This window comes from Eubalaena glacialis, chromosome 11 (assembly GCF_028564815.1).
Source record: "Eubalaena glacialis isolate mEubGla1 chromosome 11, mEubGla1.1.hap2.+ XY, whole genome shotgun sequence".
In the NCBI taxonomy this organism is placed as follows: domain Eukaryota; kingdom Metazoa; phylum Chordata; class Mammalia; order Artiodactyla; family Balaenidae; genus Eubalaena; species Eubalaena glacialis.
Genome location: NC_083726.1, coordinates 91,415,168 through 91,435,532, shown reverse-complemented (window position 1 = coordinate 91,435,532; position 20,365 = coordinate 91,415,168).

Here is a 20,365-nt window from a genome sequence, read left to right as displayed (position 1 = left end):
AGAAAAGAGTAAAAGGTAAAATAATTATGGTACTATTCTCTGGATATAAGGATGCCTCCCTCTACTGAGTGACTACTAATAGGAACCAAGGGTCATTCCCATTGGCAGTGATAGACTTGTCGGCTAATACACAGTCTTTCATCTACTCCCATTTTAAAACTTGCTAGTTTTTGTTGAGGATGTTGGGCTTATATGAAATATAGACAAATTCCAATTTGAGCTTCATTAACTCCATGTTGTAATCAGCAAGCTGGTCAAGCACTATTAATTAGGATTGTGTTTATAGTGTTTTATTTTTCTTTTTTGAGGAAGAGAGTCAGTGCCACCTAAATTTTTGAAATTTGCTAACACTTAAAAAGCTGGTCAAAGTTAATGGGCGATTGTGCAGGCTTCTGAGCAACTTGTAAAGTGAAGAAAAGGATCTCCACAATTTTCGGCCATGTGGTTCTCTCCCACTGGCCTGTAGCCTCCCTGGTCACGTGACAGCCTTGTGTTGACTTGAGCTAAGGTTGATGGCCCGTTGATAAGGGGCCACTGCCTTCTTTGGAAATTGTACCAGGGAAGCTTTGGTAATACCAGAGCTCTCTTAATTATAAAAACAACTCTTTGATCTCTATTGTTATAAGATGCTTCCTTGTTATTAGAGGGTCACACCTAATAACAAGGAGTTTCTTCTTGTTAATGCCTAACTTTGGGCCATTCACTATTTTCTCCAATCATCAAAGAATATAATAACAAAAAATAAAACAAAATACAAAACCTCGTATCTCTTTTTATTTGTGGAAGTTTAATAAAAATGTCTACTCACCAACATTCTAGCAAATATGATATTTTGAAATTATCAGTGGCCATTATTTATCCAAATTTGTCTTAAATTAAGATAAATAATAAAGTATTCTAGAAGGAAAATCATCTTGCAGCAAATTTTAAGAGTCTATCTCAATAACTAAGCTGGGGCACAGTAATTGATACATTGCTCTAAATAAATGTATATAAGTTGAAGCTTGAAAATTTCTTTTCCAATCACACATTTTTGTTTTGCTGGTGTTTACTTTAATAGGACTTTTAGCCATATGATAGGCCCCCTTGCATTTGTCTAATGAAACCTTTCATTTGTGTGATCTCTTAAAATCCTAATTTTTTTTTCTTTTTTAAATCACTTAGCTGCCTAAACAAAATTACCATTTTACAAACACAGAAGCTAAACCATAAAGAGGTTAAATGTCTTGACAAAGATCTCAGGGCAAATGAGGTTCAGGGGGAAAAGCAGAATCAGGTGTCTCTAGTCTAGACAACTTCTTCCAAATTAGCATCCAAGTGGAATTATACAGAAATAAATGAACTTGGTGTACATTTGCCCTAGTGCAAAGTTTACTCTCTACATAGTCATCTTATCAGGATTGCCATTTTCGAATGCAAGTTTGGCAGGTGACAAGAGACAAATCTATATACAGATATACAGTAGGTGGCAGGGGAAGAATTGGGGGAACTTCAATGGATGCACAAAGACAAAGAATATTGTTGGCAAGATAAGTAGAGCAGTTAGTGGACTGTTTGGGGGTTTTTTGCCAATAAAGTAGAAGAGGGCTAAGCCCTCCTAAACTCTTTTCTGTTTTTTGTTAATTTCTTAATGTGTGTAACAACTAATTTGTATTATGTTGCTAACAAGTCAGCAAATAGAAATATAGAACAATTTTAAGTGTTAATTAAGAAAACTTCTTAAGCAGGTCAGCATTAAATAAATTCAAGATATAAACATATTCTCGAAAACAGGAGAGTTTCAAATTTACCAGAAAATAAAAATCTTGTGTGCATTTCAGTTTGGAAAAATAGTTAAAAAAGGAATCATACTACAGGGCAGGGAGTCTACTGGGCAAGGAGAATGCTGTTATGTTTTTGCATTAAACCTAAAGTTTTTCTTTTTATTATTTGTAAGTACTCATTATATGCCATTATTTGTGGTCCTGCTCAGACAATAAAGGAAAAAAAATCCCTTTCCAAACAGTGTTGCTTTAAATAAGCTGTAGTAAGAGCATTTTACAGAGCACCTCCATATAAGAACATTCTGTCCATTATAAATGTGGTTATATCATGTATATTAAATACGGAAAGAAAGAACAATAATGGAGGCTTGGATCATCTGTAGAAAGCTGGTGTCCACCCTGCATCTAGTGTCGATGAAATTTCTGTATCACTGTAGGGGAACATTTCCTCATTGTGGATTTATAAAAGCTTGTATAAATGATGTAAAAAGAAGTCTGCTACTCAATAAATCATCAGTACTACTTTCTGCAGCCTGGAGAGGTTTCCTTAGAGATATGATTATAAGCACTGAGCATATTTCACAGGGCTGAATTTGGAGAGCTGGAGAAATCACAGATCCAAGGTTCAATATGGCTGTCAGCATTCTGAGCTTCCTGCCAGGCTCAATGAATTTGATTTCTGAAGCATTATTTGGGTTATTGTCATTTGTTTGATAGGTAGACCTGATCAGCATGATCTCATTTCAACACAACAGGCTCTCCTTAATCTCCCTTGCCAGTGTCAACTAAGAAAGCCCATAGCTGTGAAAGTCTGAGCTCCCTAGACAATTCTTTATTCCAGCCTAATTCATTTCTTCATCTTCCTTAAATTAGTTTAAAAAAAAAGAATAACAAAGAAAATGTACGAGAGATTAAAAAATTTAACATTATAATCTCCACTGAGGGTGTGGGTAAAATGAGAAGAGAACTAACATTTACAGAGCATCTACTGTATGCCAGGCATGATGATTCACTCTTTAAATATTTGGACGCACTGATGTCAATTTAACAGTGCAAAGATACCTACAATTCATATCCATGTTTACTTCAGATTTAGTTAGCTAAACCCTTAGGTGACTTCCGGTTTCAGCTGGAAGATGCAGAGCTGGAAAGACCGTCACTCCCACTGTTACAATGAGCAAAAACCTGGACAAACTGCAAATTAATGACTTTTTTTGAGCCTCTCAGATGACTGAGGTCACAGGGCAAACAACCAACCCAAGAGACGGATGCTTGCAGCGTCAGGGAAGACGCTACCAAACGCCATATAAACCAGTAGGAATATTAAACCAGAAATGTTAACAAACTGCTGAAGGCGGAGTGTGGGCTAGCTGGGAGAGTGTGGTGCTTCTGGAGACCACAGACACGGGGAGTGCCCCATGTCCTTGCTGGGTTTCCCTCCAGGAACCCCACCAGGCTCTAGGGTGACCAAATGTCCTCTCCTGGTTTACCTGGGACAGAAGGCGACTCCGAGATGCAAGATTTTTCAGTTTTATAACTAGGACAAGGTAGTGACCCTACTAGGATTTCACAGGAGAGATGATGGAGAGAAATAGGAGAAAGCTTCTGTATGCTGTTCGCAGGGGGAGGAGACCAGCAGTCACCTCCCACATCTGCCCAGACCAATTAGAAGAAAGGAACGGAGGTGACACCAAACTCCTCAGAGACCCATCTCCCTTTTCTCCCGCGCACTAATTCCAGCATCATGTGTAGTATAAATACGTGCTTTAAAAAATCCATGAACACTTTAGATCTCAAAGACAGCCTTATAAATAAACTCAGGGGAGGTGTTTTTCCTGAAAGGATTGAAATCAATTCCCTCACAAGGTAACTTCCGGAGACAGAATATGACAGTAAACAATAGTGCAATACTTTCCTACCTGAATTAATTTTACTTCCCTGACTTTTTTGCTGCTCTGAAATCGTCAAAAAGAGCACTGTTTTTCATCTACAACTTCTCCTACTGAGTTACTCAGCTAGGTTTAACTAGAGATGCAAATTTTGAAGTCCAAAATGTTAACAAGGGAATTCAAATTAACACACATATCAATGTTGTGTAACTACACCTCTAACTTCCTTAGACCCAAAGAATAGTCTTGCAGTTCTGTGTCTTCCATGTTTGTCTTTCTTTTCCTTTCACCTATAACTCTGAATTTCAAGGAAGAATTAAGACTCCACTTTTAAAGATATGAAGAGAAATTACTGCAGGAAGAAAAGACATGATATATAATATATTGAAAATCAATTTATTGCTTTGTTCTCTGTACAGGCAGTGCATTTATCCTAAATAGTACTAATATCAAGCATTGAAGCTTGATTTCAGGCAGTTCTTCTTCCATTTAACTTACCAAGTTAGACATTCCTGAACTAAACATGGCCATTCTTGGTCTCTACAGACATTGTGATTTCATAAGAAAAGGAAGATAAAATATTTACAAGTCACCTTGAATTAAAAAGGCATGTGACATAGAAACTGGTTCTGTTAGTAATACTGTCTAATTATAGCAGTGTGCTGGATCCAACCCGGCATATTCTTTCAACTTTGTGTTCAGTGACATCACACAGGTGGCTTGAAATGAGCCACAGTGGGAGCGCTTACGCCATGGAAATTGGCAGATGCTACACCCAGAAATGTTAACATATAAGCATTGCTTAATAAATAATCTCTGGTAACACACGCTTCCTGCCTAGAAGAGGAGGGGTGGTATTTCAAAGTCATGAAGGAGCTATAGAGAGGGAGACGGACTTGGGGTGTCATCACTGGGAAGTTGTTCTAGTGTCGAACCACTTTCTGGAAGTATTTTTCACCCTAGTTAGTGATGAGTCATAAAATGTCTCCCATAAACATTCTTTTCTGAAATAGTAGACCTCTGGTAAATTAAGGACTATAGTGGGTTGAACTGTGCCCCCCCTTTGCCCCCAAAAGATATATCCATATCCTAATCCCTAGAATCTTTGAATATGTCCTTATTTGGAAAAAAAAAAGTCTTTGCATATGTAATTGGTTAAAGAATTTAGAATGAGATCGCCTTGGATTACCTGGGTGAGCCCTAAATCAAATGACAAGTATCCTTGTAAGCTACAGAAGAGAAGGGGACACAGAGGAGAAGTTCAGGTGAAGACAGATGCAGAGATTGAAGCCATGCATCAACCAAGGAAGCCGAGAAGTGCGTGGAGCCATCAGAACCTAGAAGAGGCAAGAAGGATTCTTGCCTAGAGTCTCCAGCGGGAGTATGGCCCTGTTGACACTTGATTTCAGACTCTGGCCTCCAGAAGTCTGTGAAAATAAATTATAGTTTTTCTAAGGCAACTGTTTGCTGTAATTTGTTGTGGCAGCCACAGGAAACTAGAACAAGGACCAATGGGAATTAATGTTTATTTATTAAAAAAAATTTTTTTTAAGAAACATACCCTCAAGACCCATTAATTCAAATGATACAATAGATGCATCCTCTTTCATCCTCTACCTTTGCATTTATTTCCTCTACAAAATAGCTCTCACACTCATCTGTGATCAATAGAGGCATTTCGTGAGCAGCTCCAGTTCTGTATCTCCTCTCTAGTTCATCTTTCACATATGGCTGAAATGAATCATTTCATCTGGCATTCTCCCCATGCCCCTACTCATCAAATGTTGGTTCTTTTCTAATCTGGGGTTTTCTCAGCAGCTAGCAGGGTGTGATCAATATCAAACTGTGACAATTTAAGCAGGCGAGAAGTATCACTTTAAAGAGGAAATGCCAAACATTATTGAAAAAAAGCTGAAGAAAAAGTTTGACATGAGCCAGCAGCACAAGACTATAGCACTGTCAGGAGGCCATGAAAAGGGAAAAAACAAAAACAACTTTCTGCAGTGTGCATACAATTGCAGCTTCCTACTTCTCCAGATTCATCTCCTGACATTTTCACCCTCATTCTACTTTCAGGCACAGTTACTGTTTGTGTTCCTGGATACCTTCAGCTAAGAATTAGTTAGATTGACCTGGTCATTCATATAATGGTATGGGTGACTATGAAGTAACTATTACCTTTGACCCAGGAATTCAACTAGGAATCTATCTTAACATGTTTATCCCAAATCCATTTTTAAGAAGTCATATGTGTCAATGAAACAATGTTGCCTGCCACATCAGTAGACAAATTATGTTGCAGCCATCAAGCCATCACATTACAGCCGCCTAGAAGGTGAGCCCTGAGGGAGCTCAGGATAGAAACAGGATGCCTGCCATCTAGCGGTCAGTAGCTGCAGACACTACCCTCCCCCCCCCCCCCCAGTGGTATACCCTGAGGAGACTCAGGATGAGAAAGCACAGGATACTGGCACCAGATAGCTGAGGTGCATATCAAGGGAATGATTTCAGGGAGCCCACACTCTTGCATCTTTCCATATATAGAAAAGTGTTAAATTTTTTAACTTGAGATATCTGATTTTCTTTAATTAACAGTAATCTTTTGATGTTCTGACTACCCGGTCTTTGTTACGAAAACCCCTATATATCCCAGCTCCTCCCTGACCTCTTTGGAGCAGTCCCTTAGAGCTATCTGAGAGGCTGCATCCCGGGCTTAAGTCCTCAATTTTGTTCACCAAATAAAATATAATTCTCAACTTTTAGGTTGTGTATTTTTTTCAGTCAACATATGCATGAAGATATTCATTTCCACAAAAAAGAGAAAGGAATGTAAATGATCAACAATAGGGGAATTATTAAATAATCCCTAATACATGAATTTGATAACTAGTAAGCAGTTACAAAGATATTATTTATGAAGGCCATGTAGTAACATAAAAGGCATGCAATATTTTATGTAGTATGACAAGTGACTAGAAAAGAATATAAATTTGTAAACAATTTAATATGTGTCTGCATATAGAGAGAGAATATTTGGTTTATATTGCACTGTGACTAACTAGCACATATTTAGCAGCTGAAAACAATCCAGTTCTTATCTCATATTTGTTAGGTCACAAGCCTGGGACTCAACTGGGTTTTCTGCTTAGAGTCTCATGAGGTCAAAGTCAATATGTTGGTTGTGTGGGTTCTTACTTAGAGGATCTGCTTACAATTCATTCAGGTTTTTGCCAGAATTCAGGTTTTGTGTTTATTGGACCAATGTCACCATCTCCTTTCTCTCTGTAAACCAGCTGCATTCCTTCTCATATGATCCCTCCCATCTTCAAACCCATGGAATCCTTGTCACGTGTCAAATCTCTCTGACTTCGCCTTCTGCCTTTTGAAGATCTCATGTGATTAGATTGGGCTCACCCAGATAATCTCTGTATCATAAGGTCAAGTGACTTGGGACTTTAATTAAATCTGCAAAATCCCTACACAGCAGCAGTGCCTAGATTAGTGTTTGACTAAATAAGCAGGGGATGGACACCTTAGCAGGGCCATGTTTAGAATTCTTTCTATCTATCTATCTATCTATCTTCCTATCTATCTATCTATCTATCTATCTATGAATGATGGTTAATTTTATGTGTCAACTTGACTGGTCAAGTGATGTCTAGGTAGCTGATTAAACACTATTTCTGGCTGTGTCTGTGAGGATGTTTCTAGAAGAGATTAGCATTTGTATAGATGGACTGAGTAAAGCAGAAGGCCATGCCCAATGTGAGTGGGCATCATCTGATCCATTGAGGACCTGAACAGAACAAAAAAGGCAAAGAAAGGTTGGACTTGCTCTCCCTGTCCCTTACTGCTTGAGCCAAGATGTCCATCTCCTCTGCCCTCAGTGCTCCCAGTTCTCAGGCCTTCAGATCTGGACTGAAATTTACACCATTGGCTCTCTGCCTTTCAGGCCTTCCAACTGCACCGCTGACTTCCTTGTATCTCCAGCTTGCAGAGGACAGATTCTGGGACTTAGCCTTCACAATAGTGTGAACCAATATCTTATAACAATATCTCATAATCAATCTACCTATATCACTCTATATATCCTCTTGGTTCTCTTTCTCTGTAGAACCCCTGACTAATTAGCTAGCTAGCTTTATTTCCCCACAAAGGGAGGAAGAAGGAAGAATGCCCCATGCAAAATTTGATTCAGACGGTAGGGCTAATGATGATACACAAGCATATATTCTATAGGGAAGAACTAAAATAATAAATTGTATGTATATATATATATATATATATATATATATATATACATATATTATGGTTGGTGGGAGGGCTATTTATTTATTTATTTTGCTTTCTCTTTTTTCAAATATTTCATTATGTTTTTATATTATTGTATAAATGAAAAACTGATCTGATTTTATTTCATTGCTTCCTAAAACCTTGTCTCTCCCCAGTCTCCCTATCAGTGACATCAGTGGCTGTACTTCTTCTCAGTCCTCTAGAAGTCCCTTCATTGTCCTAGGGTCCTTAATTTTCTATATCTTACTCTTTCTGTCCTCACATTCAAACAGGTCCCAAGTGCAACCAAATCTTTCATGATGGATTCAATCCATTTCAACACTTTCTGCCCAACTCCAGACTTTTAGCCACTCTCACCAGAATGTATTTAATAAATTCCACATATTCTACATATTTCCACAAGGGTCTTATTTCTCACATAGTCCTTCAAAATTACCTCCTCAAAACATACTTTTGCTTTTTGTTCTCTACTAATTCAAATTTGGTCTCCAGTGTGTGTCTTATTCCTCCATTTATATAATCTTTCTTCAACTTCTTACCTTATTTTGAAAATCTCTCCATTTCAAATTCTCTACTTTGGCTAAGCAACATTTTCTGGGTTCACCTCCATGATATGTACCCATCCATCTGTCTGACTCCTCTTGTTCAAACCTGCCAATTTGATGAAAATTTACTCTAGGTCTTCTTGATGCTTATTTCCATGGAATTTCTAAATATTAGTAAGGATCAATAGGAGAAAGTATTTGAAGATATGCAGCCATTATGCAAGATATTGTTATAGGATAGCATAATTATTTTAAAAAATTATAGTTGATAGAAAAGGTCTAAGAAAACTTAAAACTAATATTTTTCAAATTTTAAGAAATGGAAAGTCATATTCCAGAAATAACAGATTAGTGAACATAATATCAATCACAGGCAAACTACTAAAAGGAATTAGAACACCCTTATCACCTAGGATAAGAAATACGATCAGTAAAACAATAAGAATGTTATTCCAAATTAACAATATTTTTTTTCAGTTTTATTGACAGAACTAACCATATTTTTAATAGATTTCATTAGCCTTGATCAGGCAAATGCTTTCAGCAAGATACCTGACAAAGAATCATGATATCACTGTAGATGAGACTGAGAACTGTGAGTTGGATGATAATAAAGTAGGTAAATTCATAGCTAATGGAATAACTGAATCCAAGAATCTTGATTGAGAGAGAAGTCAACTTGAAGGGAAGGTCCTACAGACATGCCACAAGGCTTAACATTAGTTCTGCATTGCTTAACACATTTATCAATGATTTGAACAAATATAAAAGGCATTCTTACCAACTTTGTCAATTAAAATACCTGGAAAAGTATATTGAGACAATTAGCAGCAGAGAAAACAAGAAGTTCCAAATGAGTGGGATCCAGATGGTGGAGCAGGAAGACCCTGAACTCACCTCCCCCAACAAACACATCAAAACTGCAACTGCATATAGAGCAACTCTTGCTGAGAATGACCAGAAGACTAGCAGAACTGCTCTTCTACCAAGGTTGCAAAGAAAAAAACACATGGAGTCTTGTAGGAGGGGAGCAGAAGTGATCTAGTCAGAACCCTAAGTGGGTGACCTAGAAGAGGAAGGGGATATCACAGGCTCAGGTATCCTCTCTAAGGAAGAGGAGTTCAAACCTCATATTAGGCACCCCGGCCATGGGGTCTGGCACAAGGAAGATGAACCCCTTTATCTGGTTTGAAAACCAGTGGAGTTTACTGGAGAGCTGTAAGAAACTGAGATCCAGCTCTTAAAGGGTGCATGCACAGACTTCCTTGCTCCCAGTCCCAGCACAGAGGCAACAGATAGCAAATTTCCTCGTGCTCTGGCTGACTTGCCAGTGCGCCCCACCCCATCCCATGCTGAGCTCCTGTTCCAGCACTGCTCCCCACTAAGATAGAGATCACCATTACAATCAGTTGTGTACACACATGCACCAGGGAAAAGGGTAATGAGCTGAGAAATGCTTCTCCCTCTCCTGGGGCCCTGACCCCACCACTAACCAAGGTGGAGACTGACATCACTCCAGGGAGAATCCCAGCTACCTCAGGCTCCTGCTCCAGCCCTTTGGGGCCCAGCCCTGCCCCACAACATGGCAGCAACTGCCATTGAACCTGGGAGAACACCTGGCTCACACCTGGCTCTGGGTCTTGCCCCTCTGACTCCAGCCATACCTCCCACCAAGGTGGTGGTAGCCAGCACAGCCTGGGAGAAGATGTGGCCTGTGCTCACTTCATATCCAGCTCTCCAACCAAAGTCACTAGACACTGCATTGGGATGCTCCCACACAGGGACATGCCTTCAAGACTGGGATAAGTAACTGTTTAGCCTAATTTCATAAAGACAAACAAAATGAGAAGACAGAGGAATATGTTACAAATGAAAGAACAAGATAAAACCCCAGGAAAAAAAGCAAAAGCAGTTCTAAGAGGAAAGTTTATAGTGATACAGTCCTCCCTCAGGAAACAAGAGAAATCTCAAATAAAACAACCTATCTTTCAATCTAAAGGAATTAAAAAAAGAACAACAACAAAAAAAAGCCAGAAGTCAACAGAAAGAAGGAAATAGTAAAGATCAGAGTGGAAACAAATAAAAATAGAGACCACAAAAAAAAAAAATAGGAAAGATCAATGAAACTAAGAGCTCGTTCTTTGAAAAGATAAACAAAACTGATAAATCTTTAGCCAGACTCATCAAGAAAAAAAGAAAGAGACCCCAAATAAACAAAATTATAAATGAAAAAGAAGTTAAAACTGATATCACAGAAATACAATCATTAAGAATACTATGCACAGTTATAGGTCAACAAATTGAACAACCAAGAAGAAATTAATAAAATTCCTAAAAACATAGTTTTCCAAGACTGAATTGGGAAGAATAGAAAATCATAACAGACTTATTACTAGTATTGAAATTGAATCAGATATCAAAAACCTCCTGGCAAACTAAAGTCCAGGACTGGATGGCTTCACAGGAGAAGTCTACCAAATATCTAAAGAAGAGTAAACACCTATTATTCTCAAATTATTCCAAAAAATCAAAGAGAAGGAAACACTTCCAAACTCATTCTACAAGGCCAGCATTCATGTGATACCAAAACCAGACAAACACACTACAATAAAAGAAAATTAAAAGATTAAAACACACTACAATAAAAGAAAATTACAGGCCAATATCACTGATGAACATAGATGCAAAAATCCTCACAAAATATCAGCAAACCGAATTCAGCACTATATAAAAAGGACCATACACCATGATCAAGTGGGATTTATCCCAGGGATGCAGGATGGTTCAATATCTGCAAATCAATCAATGTGATACACCACATTAACAAAAGAAAGAATATAAGCCACATGAGCATCTCAATAGATGCAGAAAAAACATTTGACAAAATTCAACATCCAATCATGAAAAAAAACTCTCATCAAAGTTGTTATAGAGGGAACATATCTCAATATAATAAAGGCCACTTATGATAAACCCATAGCTAACATCTTACTCAATGGAGAAATGCTGAAAGCTTTTTCTCTAAAATCAGGAACAAGACAAAGATGTCCACTTTCAATACTTCCATTTAACACAGTATTGGAGGTCCTAGCCACAGCAATCAGACAAGAAAAAGAAATAAAAGGCATCCAAATTGGAAGGAAAACAGTAAAACTGTCACTATTTGCAGATGACACAATACTCTATATACAGAAAACCTTAAATACTCCACCAGAAAAACTATTAGAACTAATAAATGAATGCAGTAAAGTTGCAGGATCCAAGATTAATATACAGAAATCTATTGCATTTCTGTACACTAATAATGAACTATAAGAAAGTGAAAGCAAGAAAACAATCCCATTTACAATTGCATCAAAAAGAAAAAAGTACCTAGGAATAAATTTAACCAAGGAGGTAAAAAACCTATATTCTGAAAACTAAGATATTGATGAAGGAAATTGAAAACAATACCAATAAATGTAATGATATCCTGTGTTCATGAATTGGAAAAAATAATGTTGTTAAAATGTCCATATTACCCAAAGCAATCTACAGATTTGACATAATTCCTATCAAAATACCCATGACATTTTTAACAGAACTAGAACAAATAATCCTAAAATTTGTGTGGAACCACAAAACACCCTGAATAGCTGAAGCAAACTTTGGAAAAAAGAACAAAGCAGGAGGAATCACACTGCTACAGTAATCAAAAAGAGTATGGTACTGGTACGAAAACAGACATAGGGATCAAGGGAACAGAATAGAGAGCCCAGAAACAAACCCATGCAAGTATGGTCAATTAATCTACAACAAAGGAGGCAAGAATATACAATGGGAAAAAGACAGGCTCTTTAATAAATGGTGTTGGAAAAACTGGACAGCTACATGTAAAAGAACAAAATTTGAACATTTTATCACACCATGTACAAAAATAAACACAAAATGGATTAAAGACCTAAATGTAAGACCTGAAACCATAAAACTCCTAGAAGAAAACATAGGCAGTACACTCTTTGACACTGGTCCTAGCAATATATTTTTTTCAGATCTGTCTCCTCTGGCCAGGAAACAAAAGCAAAAGTAAACAAAGGGGACCTAATAAAACTTAAAAGCTTTTGCACAGGGATGGATACCATCAACAAAACCAAAAGGCAACCTACTGATAGGGAGAAAATATTTGCAAGTGGTATATCTGATAATTGGTTAATATCCAAAATATATAAAGAACTCATACAACTAAATATCAAAAACAAATCAAACCAGTTAAAAATTGAGTAGAGGAAAAGAATAGACATTTTTCCAAAGAAGACATACAGATGGTCAACAGGCAATGAAAAGATGTGCAACATCACTAATCATCATGGAAACGCAAATTGAAGCTGCAATGAGGTATCACCATCACCTCACACCAGTCAGAATAGCTATTGTCAAAAAGACAAGAAATAACAAGTGTTGGTGAGGATGTGAAGAAAAGGGAACTCTGGTACACTGTTAGCAGGAACGTAAACTGGTACAGCCACTGTGGAAAATAGTATGGAGGTTCTTCAAAAAGTTAAAACTAGAACTTCCATTCCACTCTTGGGTATCTACCCAAGGAAAATAGAAACACTAGTTCAAAAGGATCCATGCACCCCAGTGTTCATTGCAGCATTATTTACAATAGCTAAGATACAGAAACTACCTAAGTGACCATTAACAGAAGAATGGATAAGGAAGCTGTGAGATATATATATATATATATATACACACACACACACATACATACATATATACAAAGGAATATTACTCACCATAAACAATAAAATTTTGCCATTTATAACAACATGAATGAACCTGGAGGGTATTATGTTTCATGACATAAGTAAGACAGAGAAAGAAAAATACTGTATGTTTTCACTTATATGTATGCGGAATCTAAAAAATAAAATAAATTGACACATATAACAAACAAACAGGCTTACTGATACAGAAAAAAACGAGGGGGTACCAGAGGGAAGAGGCATAGTGAGAAGGGTAAGATGGTGAAGGGGATTAAGAGGTATATAGGTATAAAATAAATAAGTTACAAGGATGTAATGCACAGCACAGGGAATATAGTCACTATTTTATAATAACTTTATATGGTGTATAATCTATAAACATATAAAATCACTATGGGGTAGGAGTCAAGATGGCAGAATAGGAGGATGCAGAATTCGTCACTCCTCACAAGTACATCAAGAATACATCTACAAATGGAACAATTCTCATAGAACACCTGCTGAACATTAGCAGAAGACTTTGGACACCTAAAAGGACAAGAAAAATCCCCTCACAACCAGGTAGGATGAAAGAAAGAAGAAAAAAAGAAAAGAGGAATCAAAAAAGGGACTAGCAACCCTGGTGGGAACCTGAAGGTGAGAGGAGGTCCCCGCACTCAGAAAAAGTCTCTCATGGTGGGGAAATCAGCTGGGACTGAAAAGGACCTTCGGGGGGATCAAAGGAGAACACAGTGGATGGTCTGTGGAAGGCAGGACAAAGTAAGAACTGCACATATGGTGTACCCCGCAGCTCTGAGCATTCCAGACTGAGTTGTAAGTTACCAGTTGTGAAGTGGGGCTGGGTGCTGGAAAGTGGGGTTTGGAGTGTGGACCCAGGCAAGGGAGAGCAGTTGGCTGTGAAAAGACAGCCTGAAGGGACAGGAGTAAGGAGCTCCACAACTGGGAAAGTCTGTGGAAAAAGCCCAGGACACCATAGAAGCAAGGCATCATTGTTGAGGGGCGTGGAAGGGGCGGAGCTGCCATTACAATCCCTTTCCCCACCCTCTGGGTTCTTTCCGCCTCTGCAGACACTGGAAGGGGCTCCTATTTGAGTGGGCCCTCCTGCCCCTCAGGCTGGGGTCTCCTCCGACCTGCGTGGGCTCCGGGGACCTGAGCGCCACCCAACCCAAAGCCTCCTTGGGAATCAGCCCTGGGCACCCCTGCCTGGGATGAGAGTCTGCCGATGCTGGCAGGGGCTGAGTGTTGAAGCGTGGGGTTGGGAGAACTGATCCAGGGAGAGGAGTGCTATTGTCTGTGTGGATACGGCAGAGGGGACGGGAGTGAGGGGATGTGCGGCCGGGAATGCCCCTAGAGGAAGACTGGTCTGCCTGGAAAGTGAGGCACCATTGTTGAGAGGTGTGCAGGGGGCAGGGCTGCCACTGTCTGCACACGCCAGCTCCTGCTTCTGTGGGCAATGGGAGGGACTCCCACTGGAGCGAGCGCACCACAGTCTGTTGCAACTGCCTGCTGGTCCCACCATCACAGGCAGCTCGTACACACCCCAACTGTGGCTGCCACAACCCACCCAGGCCTGAGTGAGTAAGTGTGCCTCAAGCGGCTGCTGCTTTCACTCCCTCTTGCCTGGAAGGGGAACAGGCACACACGCAGAGGTGGGATCAAAACCAAAGCTGAGCCCCAGGGGCAGTGCAACTAAGCAATAGGAACAGAAATCATTCCATGCAGCTGCACAAGCTAAGGATTAAATCCCTGAGATTGGCTTGGTAAATCCTGCATCTGTGGAATATCTGAATAGACAATGAGTGTTTCCACAACTGAGATGGGTCTAGCCTTTGCAACAGTAGACTTTGGGACAAGTACATGTGGAAGTCGGGCCAGGTCAGAGTCTGAGCTGGCCCACAGTGCCCACAGCAGGTCCAGAGACCTCCTAGAGGTATTGGAAGGCTTCCTGTGGAGGCGGATATTGGCTCTAGCTCATGGTGGGAGCAAGGACACTGACAGAGGAAGGCCCGAGGAAAATATTTTTATTACTATTATTCTTTTTTTGTTTGTTTTGTTTTGTTCAGTTGCTGTTGTTTTTGCTTTTATTATTTTTTAGCTTTTTTAATTTTAATTTTTTAAATATATATATATTTTTTCTATTTTTACTTTACTTTTTTGTTTTGTGGGGTTTTTCTTGTTGTTCTTTATTTTATTTTTTTCTTTAGTTTTTGATTGTTTTTATGTGTACATTTTATGTTTTCTTTGCTTTTTTGGTTGTTTGCTTTCTGTTTTTGTTTTATTTTTAATTTTTTGTTTTTGTTAGTTTAGTCCTTATTGACTATTCTTATTTTTGAATTCTTTTGTTTGTTCTCTTGTTGTTTCTAAATTTATTTCTATTATTTTTTCTTTTTTCTGTGTGTGTGTTGTGTTGTTGTTGCTGCTATTTGTTTGCTGTTGTTTTTGCTATTTGTCTTGGGTTTTGTTTGCCTGTTTGTTTTCTTTTCTTTTCTTTTTTCTTTTCTTTTCTTTCTTTTTTCTCTGGCTGCACTGTGCAGTTTGCAGGATCTTGGTTCCCCAGCTAGGGGTCAGGTCTGGGCCTCTGGTGTGGGAATGCCAAGTCCAGGATGCTGGACCACCAGAGAATTCCTGGGCCCAGGGAATATTAATCGGTGTTTGCAGTCCCAGAGGTATCCATATCAACACCAAGATCTGACCCCACACAACTGCCTGCAGGCTCCAGTGCTGGACACCTCACTCCAAAAACCAGCAAGACAGGAACACAGCCCCACCCATCAGCATACAGGCTGCCTAAAGTCATACTAAGCTCACAGACATGCCAAAACACACCACCTGATGTGGCCCTGCCCTTCAGAGGGAAAAGACTCAGCTCCACCCACCAGAGCACAGGCACCAGTCCCTCCCATCAGGAAGCCTACACAAGCCCCTGGACCAACATCACTCACCAGGGGGCAGACAACAGAAGCATGAGGAACTACAACCCAGCAGCCTGCAGAAAGGAGACCATAAACACAGTAGGTTAGACAAAATGAGATGACAGAGAAATATGTTGCAGACAAAGGAGCAAGGTAAAATCCCACAAGACCAAATACATGAAGAGGAAATAGGCAAGCTACCTGAAAAAGAATTCAGAGTAATGACAGTAAAGATGACCCAAGATCTTGCAAATAGAATGGAGGCATGGATCAAGAAGATACAGAAATGTTTAACAATGACCAAGAAGAACTAAAGAACAAATAATCAGTGATGAACAGCACAATAACTGAAATGAAAATCACACTAGAAGGAATCAATAGCAGAATAACTGAGGCGGAAGAATGGATAAGTAAGCTGGAAGATAGAATGGTAGAAATAACTGCCAAGGAGCAGCATAAAGAAAAAAGAATGAAAAGAAATGAGGGCAGTCTCAGAGACCTCTGGGACAACATTAAATGCACCAACGTTTGAATTAGAGGGGTCTCAGAAGAAGAAGAGAAAGGGAAAGGGCCTGAGAAAATATTTGAAGAGATTATAGCTGAAAACTTCCCTAACATGGGACAGGAAATAGTCAATCAAGTCCAGGGAGCATAGAGAGTCCCATACAGGATAAACCCAAGGAGAAACACACTGAGACACGTATTAATCAAACTAACAAAAATTAAACACAAAGAAAAAATATTAAAAGCAGCAAGGGAAAATCAACAGATAACCTACAAGGGAATCCCCATAAGGTTATCAGCTGATTTTTCGGCAGAAACTCTGCAGGCCAGAAGAGAGTGGCAGGACATATTTAAAGTGAAGAAAGGGAAAAACCTACAACCAGGATTACTCTACCCAGCGAGGATCTCATTCAGATTCAATGGAGAAATCAAAAGCTTTACAGACAAGCAAAAGCTAAGAGACTTCAGCACCACCAAACCAGCTTTACAACAAATGCTAAAGGAACTTCTCTAGGTGGGAAACACAAGAGAAGGAAAAAACCTACAAGAACAAACCCCAAACAATTAAGAAAACGGTAATAGGAACATACATATCTATAATTACCTTAAATTTAAATGGACTAAATCAGGTGTCCCCAACCCCCAGGAGACAGACAGTTACTGGTCTGTGGCCTGTTAGGAACCAGGTCACACAGCAGGAGGTGAGCTTCGGGCAAGCGACTGAGTGAAGCTTCATCTGCCACTCCCCATCACTCCCCATTACTTGTATTACCACCTGAACCATCGCCCCCCCCCATTGCTCACATTACTGCCTGAACCATCCCCCCTGGTCCCTGGAAAAATTGTATTCCATGAAACTGGTCCCTGGTGCCAAAAAGTCTGAGGACCGCTGGACTAAATGCTCTAACCAAAAGACACAGACTAGCTGAATGGATACAAAAAAAAGACCCATATATATGTTGTCTACAAGAGACCCACTTCAGACCTAGGGACACATACAGACTGAAAGTGAGGGGATGAAAAAACATATTCTATGCAAATTGGGATCAAAAGAAAGCTGGAGTAGCAATACTCATATCAGGCAAGATAGACTTTAAAGTAAAGACTACTACAAGAGACAAGGAAGGACACTACATAATGATCAAGGGACCAGTCCAAGAAGAAGATATAACAATTGTAAATATTTATGCACACAATATAGGAGCACCACAATACATAAGAGAAATGCTAACAGCCATAAAAGGGGAAATTGACAGTAACACAATAATAGTGGGGAAATTTAACACCCCACTTACACCAATGGACAGATCATCCAAAATGAAAATAAATAAGGAAACACAAGCTTTAAATGACACAATAGTCCAAATAAACTTAATTGATATTTATAGGACATTCCACCCGAAAGCAGCAGAATATGCTTCCTTCTCAAGTGCTCATGGAACATTGTCCAGGATAGATCACATCTTGGGTCACAAATCAAGACTTGGTAAATTTATGAAAATTGAAATCATATCAAGCATATTTCCAACAACAATGCTATGAGATTAGACATCAATTAAAGGAAAAAAACTGTAAAAAATACAAACACATGGAGGCTAAACAATATGCTACTAAATAACCAAGAGATCACTTAAGAAATCAAAGAGGAAATCAAAAAGTACCTAGAAACAAAGGACAACAAAAACACAATGACTCAAACTTATGGGATGCAGCAAAAGCGGTTCTAAGAGGAAAATTTATAGCAGTACAATTCTACCTCAAGAAACAAGAAAACTCTCAAATAAACAATCTAACCTTTCACCGAAAGCAACTAGAGAAGGAAGAACAAACAAAACCCAAAGTTAGTAGAAGGAAATAAATCATAAAGACCAGAGCAGAAATAAATGAAATAGAAATGAAGAAAATAAAAGCAAAAATCAATGAAACTAAAAGCTGGTTCTTTGAGAAGATAAACAAAATTGATAAACCTTTAGCCAGACTCATCAAGAAAAAAAGGTAGAGGACACAAATCAATAAAATTAGATGAAAAAGGAGAAGTTACAACTCACTACACAGAAATACAAAGGATCATAAGAGACTACTACAAGCAACAATATGCCAATAAAATGGACAACCTGGAAGCAATGGACAAAATCTTAGAAAAGTACAAACTTCCAAGACTGAACCAGGAAGAAATAGGAAATATGAACAGACCAATCACAACTAATGAAATTGAAACTATGATTAAAAATCTTCCAACAAACAAAAGTCCAGGACCAGATGGCTTCACAGGCGAATTCTATCAAACATTTAGAAAAGAGCTAACATCTATCCTTCTCAAACTCTTCCAAAAAATTGCAGAGCGTGGAATACTCCCAAAATCATTCTTCGAGGCCACCATCACCTTGATACCAAAACCAGACAAAGATATCACACAAAAAAGAAAATTACAGGCCAATATCACTGATGAACATAGATGCAAAAATTCTCAACAAAATACTAGCAAACCAAATCCAACAACACATTAAAAGGATCATATACCATGATCAAGTGGGATTTATCCCAGGGATGCAAGGATTCTTCAATATACGCAAATCAATCAAATGTGGTACACCATATTAACAAATTGAAGAATAAAAACCATATGATCATCTCAATAGATGCAGAAAAAGGTTCTTTTGACAAAATTCAACACATGCTTATGATAAAAAGTCTCCAGAAAGTAGGCATAGAAGGAACCTACCTCAACATAATAAAGGCCATATATGACAAAACCACAGCAAACATCATTCTCGATGGTGAAAAACTGAAAACATTTCCTCTAAGAACAGGAACAAGACAAGGATGTCCACTCTCGTCACTATTATTCAACATAGTTTTGGAAGTCCTAGCCACGGCAATCAGAGAAGAAAAAGAAATAATAGGAATAGAAATTGGAAAAGAAGAAGTAAAACTGTCACTGTTTGCAGATCACATGATACTATATATATAGAAAATCCTAAAGATGCCACCGGAAAACTACTAGAGCTAATCAATGAATTTACTCAAGTCACAGAATATAAAATTAATACAGAAAATTAATAATGAAATTTCTTACATTTCTATACAATAACAATGAAAGATCTGAAACAGAAATTAAGGAGACAATCCCATTTACCATTGCAACAAAAAGAATGAAATACTTAGGAATAAACCTACCTAAGGAGGCAAAAGACCTGTCTGCAGAAAACTATAAGATACTGTTGAAAGAAATCAAGGATGAGACAAACAGATGGAGAGATATACCATGTTCTTGGATTGGAAGAATCAACATTGTGAAAATGACTCTACTACCCAAAGCAATCTACAGATTCAATGCAATCCCTATCAAATTACTAAGGGCATTTTCTTCTTTGGAGAAATGTCTATTTAGGTCTTCCACCCATTTTTTGATTGGGTTGTTTGTTTTTTTGATATTGAGCTGCATGAGCTACTTTTATATTTTGGAGATTAATCCTTTGTCAGTTGCCTCGTTTGCAAATATTTTCTCCCATTGTTAGGGTTGTCTTTTCATCTTGTTTATGTTTTCCTTTGCTGTGCAAAAGCTTTATAGTTTCATTAGGTCCCATTTGTTTATTTTTGTTTTTATTTCCATTTCTCTAGGAGCTGGGTCAAAAAGGATCTTGCTGTGATTTATGTCATAGAGTGTTCTGCCTATGTTTTGCTCTAGAGCAAAATATTTTACAATTTGTCTGA